At 28.4% G+C, this 5,218-nt stretch overlaps 1 long non-coding RNA gene across 1 annotated transcript; it reads right to left on the reverse strand.

Annotated features, from left to right (window-relative positions):
* On the reverse strand, nucleotides 3,853–4,973 carry LOC110266356. Its single transcript, XR_002353645.1, has 3 exons — nucleotides 4,871–4,973; nucleotides 4,254–4,395; nucleotides 3,853–3,987 (listed from the first exon to the last, which is right to left on the reverse strand). It is a non-coding gene; the product is annotated as an uncharacterized LOC110266356 (long non-coding RNA).

A 5,218-nucleotide genomic window follows, 5' to 3' on the forward strand; every position in this document is an offset into this window, starting at 1 on the left:
TAATAATACGTTTATTATATACATTTATTGAGTTTGGAAATATGATTACAATAATATAACTAATAATTCTAAATCATTATTAATTAAACATGCTTAATTCAACGATTGCATGAATTGAGTAATCAAAATTTGTAATTAAGAGTTTAAGACGTATAGACATTTCATTGTATTCATTTTCTGAATGTGCAAGCTTTCTTTCTATCAAATCAAGGATCCATTATATAGATTCTCTTTGTTCTATTGAAAACCTTAATCTCATATTCTAAAGTTAATAACTTATATTCATGCCATAGATAAAAAGAACCAATTGATGCATTAATAATATCTTGTCAAAATTCATTTGTTATCACAGGAAGAATTTGAACATATGATAATATAATGTAATACTTATTTTAATAATTTGATTTTGTATTTGTGAAAATTTTGAAGGTATAATTTTAAACAGACTTAGACTTAATTTAGTAAAACTTTTTGAAGAGATGCTTCTGCTTTTCAAAAGCATAAGCACCTCATTTTGCATTTGATAAATCAAAAGCTCATGTGATTATACTTGCAACTTTTAAAAGTTAGGGATACTTTTGATGAGCTATTATTCAGAGTGAATTATCAGTTCTATCCAAAACATCTATTAATTTCAAGAAGAGATTCTCAAAACTCCAACTATAATTCATGATGTATAATTTACGACAGGATAACATTAAATCACTTTCATAAATGTTAGTAATACAAATAAGACAATTTAAATGTTAGAAACACAAATAAGATTTTACTCCAAATGTTGGAGACAAAAACAATACTTTACTCGATTAATAAATATTCGATAGTATTTGCATCATCATATGTGAAATTCACAACTAAAAAAAACAATAGCCTTTACTTTTAATGTGATTTATCAGCATCTCAACAAAAGTTATATGGCTTGTTGCTTACCTGAAATTAATTGAAAATGAATTTGTAAAAAGAATATAGTACTTTTAGTTTGTACATACATGGGTTACATTCATCATAGTTAAAAAAAATCAAAGTCGCCACTTTATGCTGGTGCCTAGTTATCCTCAACCATCTATTACTTTTATAGGTTTAAAAATAGCAAATACACTATATTTTGAATCATAAATCCATAACAGTATATTAAATAGTATTTGAAGGCATATTGTTGTCCAGTACAAAACAGCGAAAATAATAACAGAAAACAAAAATTCACTTGAATGTAAAACTATTTTGAAGATCTAAATTGTTACTTAATCTCATTACTACATTATAAAAGTCCCTTATAGCCAGCTTATAAACAATTTATTCATAATAACAGATCTCTTTGCACAAAGTATTTATTCATTATAATTTAGATCAATTAAAAGCAAATTAGGTAAATATTCAATCACCTAAACTAGTAATGAAAAAGAAAATTATTCAAAATTTAAGAAAACAATTTCTAGTAAAAATAAGAAAAGTAAGAATCTAACAAATTCTATACAATAAAAACTGTAAAAGCATGGAATTTAAATATAAAATTGTACATGAGTAACCTTCTTTAAATATATTATCCTCTTTGCTCTATACTTTTTTTTTGTGTAATTCTCCTTGTTCTAAAATTCCATTACAAACTCACTTAACTGCAAGTTGAACAACTTGGAATTAGAAACATAATATCATTGGAGTCAAAGCTTTTAAAGTCATTACATGATGTGAAATGATATAGCTTTCTAAAGAATTATAGATAATAAACTGCATAGTTTCTTATGATTTGTTACACCTAGTCCTAAACTTAAAATAAAATGACGAATCCAGAGGCAGCAAGTAATTCAAAAAAAGAAAAAACATCATGATTTTTCCATTTCTCCTACTACTTAAAAGTGATAGACTTACTTCCACTACAATTGCATCGCCAAATCCAAAACCACGCGCTACTGATTAGCACCAAAAGTTGAGAACAAATTATCATAACAGTTACCACCACAAATAGCTTACAGATTTAAAAATTAAGGACAAAAACAAATTAAGTATCTAAAAGATATTCACATTCACACTTCTCATAGGAAATATATTAACCAAAATACTTCAAATTAAACCCTAAACTCAATGACTTTATTTTTATTTTACATCATTTGAAAAATTCAATGGATGTAAGATGATACTAATGAAATTAAATTCATTTCATATTACCAATATATAGTTCAACAGATCAAGTTAATAGTACTTATTCACCACCTTCTCCTCTGCCATCTCCCTTCATCACCCTTAAATAAGTCACCTCATTCAATAATATTCTCAAAAAATGGAAAAACTACCGTTTATTATGGACAATTTTAATTACTACTTTCTCAAGGTCAATTGAATAGTCTTAAAAAAGACCAGTTGAAAAATAACACACAAAAAACCACCTTTCTCCTATGATATTTTAGCATTTTCTGTAATATATATATATCAAAACCTTTTGAAGTACTACAAAAAGAAATGCTCACCAACAACAGCCCATTGAGGAACTTCACCAAATTATGGAAGGAGAAGAATCTTTTCAAAATCTGAAATAAATTAACTATCATTTGTAAATTCCTATAGATCTAAAATGAGATGTTTCTCTTAGTAAACAGGAAAAGCTTAGTTTCATGTATAGTGGAACTCATCCAAGCAAGCGGGATTCACCATATTAGAAGAAATAAAAATATGTTTGTTTATGATGAAGATTTTTAATTGCTCTTTTAGCAAAGCTTATACAAAAAGAATATTTGAAAAGAATATCCAAGTTAATGTACCATGGATGAGCAGTAAAATGTAACCAATCTTCATTGAGATAATCTTTTTTAATGACTTCAGCAAATTGCAACAAATGTTGAAAATCAAATTAAAATTGCCGGCAAACAATAACAAAAAATATAAAATTGCATAGAAAAAAAATGCTTGGTCTACAAAAATGTAGTGAGAATACTTATCCAGTATCAGCTTTTTGGCATCACCATCTTGTTACAGAGCTGTTGCCTTAACACTATAGCAGCAACACCAACGCCGCTGAGCCTCTCTTTTAATGGGTAGCAAACACAACAGAATGGATATTAGCTCTCATGAAAGAGTTAGAGCAGTTGCATTCCTAACCAACAACACCTGAAAGAGCAACCCCCAATATGCACCACTGTTTCAGCATCTAAGAAAGAAAGAAAATTAATGATTTAAAATGAAACATTGGCATTAATTTCTCCCCAAAGTTCACATAGACAAATATACAAACATCTTATAAGTAAGGGGATTAATTCATCACAAACAATTATGAGATTGTTGCACACATATATTACTACCCTCTAAAAGGGAAAAAGACAAATTTTAGCAATGACTTAACAATTCGAAAATCGGAATAAGCATTGTTATTCACTAAAATATGGCTCTGATGAAGGCAAAACATGTAGTAAAAACAAAATTTCGTCTTACCCAGTGTATGCTTCAGGTCAAGCGCTACAACAGAGGTGGGTAGTATTTGTTCAACACCTTCACCTCTCCCATCTTCTCTCTTTTGTGTTTGATTATGTTTCAGCCACTGAAACAACCACAAATATTCAAACTTGAAATTAATAATTTAAGTAAAGATTGAAAGATAGAAAATTAAAATTCTCAATACCATGTAATAATTCAATAATTTTTTAAACAATAAAATTGAATGTAATCTTCATCTTCATATTTTCTAATTATAATCATCCTTATCACTTAAAAAACTCATACATATTCGAAGAATTTGTGGTTTGCATTATAGCAGTCAATTTACGTAAATTTATTAGAAAAATATACGTGTACAACTAAATTTCTAAAAAGCAAAAATAGATTCAATCCCATGAAAAAATCAATGATATATTTGATTCGAAAATATAGCAAGAAAACAGCCCTTTTAAATGAGCTTTTAGTTTTAATATTTTTAAATTTGCCCACTGAATCCTTAAACAAACTCTAGAAACACTACTACATTTACGTCTTTATATGTAGGCTTAATCTTATCGTCATCCCCTGAAAAAAGAAAGAATTCAAGGAGGCATGGAGCTTTGACTTTGAAGAAAATAATTTGACAAAAAAAAATGACAATAATAAAATTAGTAGTCACTATAAAAAAAAACGCTATTACAGAACAAAAGAAGGAGTTCTTATAAGTCATTTTAAATTCTTTTTGCATAAAACACACCTTCAAATCCATTGGAAACTAATTAAAAAATTTCATGTAATAGATTAATTTCCCAATGTCTCAATTTAGTAAGTGTAATAGTAGTAGTAGGTACCTCCAATGTAGAAATCTCAAAAGTTGGAGTTGATGCAGAGGGAGTGTGGATTCTGAAATAGCATCATCTTCAAAAGAGAACTGTGTCATCTTCCCTCTTGAGACCATCATATTAAATTAGAATCTCTTTGATTGGAATGTATCTATTTGACATAAAATATAAATAATTAATGAAAATTATTTATGAGCTGATCTTTAAAAAAAACACACAAAAAAAATGGAAGATTGATTTTATAAAAAAAGGGTCTATGGATAAAATAACATACTTGATAAGTGTTTCAGGCTGAGCAACCACAATGACATAATAAATGCAATGTAACTTGTCAACTGAGTTGAAAATCACAAATATGGCACTCCCAAACTTAAAAAATATCATTAAATAATTAGTGCAATAATAATAATTTGTCCTTCCTGCAAGACTATTTCTTCTTCTTTTGCTTCTAATTCTCTTTTAGTCACTAAAACAATCACAAAGATTTAGACATGAAATAGATAATTTGATTGAAGAAGGAAAGAGAGAAGAATAGAATCTTCAATGGTTGGGTGTGGGAAAGTTTTTGAATTTGAAATCAGGGTGCACAAAATAATCATGTATTGGAGATTCTAATTTATACTAACCTTTGAAGAGTCACCAGCCAACTTCCAACTGTCTCCCCTTCTTCTTCCGCCTTGGCCGATCCGTTTCCCTTCCGCAAGAAGACATGCAATTGAAGAAGCAGCTGAACTCAGAACCAAACGATAATCTAAATTAGTGAAAAAAAAGATGGAAATATACATTAATTATAAGTTTTGGCCAATTTCAATTACTGATCCAATAAAGCTGTAAGCCAATATAAAAAAGAAGAAAAAAAGGACTCCATGTTCAACTAACTGCTAGAGTCAAGACAAAGGTATCCACTGCTAGCTTGCTCTTATATTAGTCAGTAATCTATCACTTTGAATTATAGTCATGCAATAGTTATTTTG

This window comes from Arachis ipaensis, chromosome B09, assembly GCF_000816755.2.
Source record: "Arachis ipaensis cultivar K30076 chromosome B09, Araip1.1, whole genome shotgun sequence".
Taxonomy (NCBI): Eukaryota; Viridiplantae; Streptophyta; class Magnoliopsida; order Fabales; family Fabaceae; genus Arachis; species Arachis ipaensis.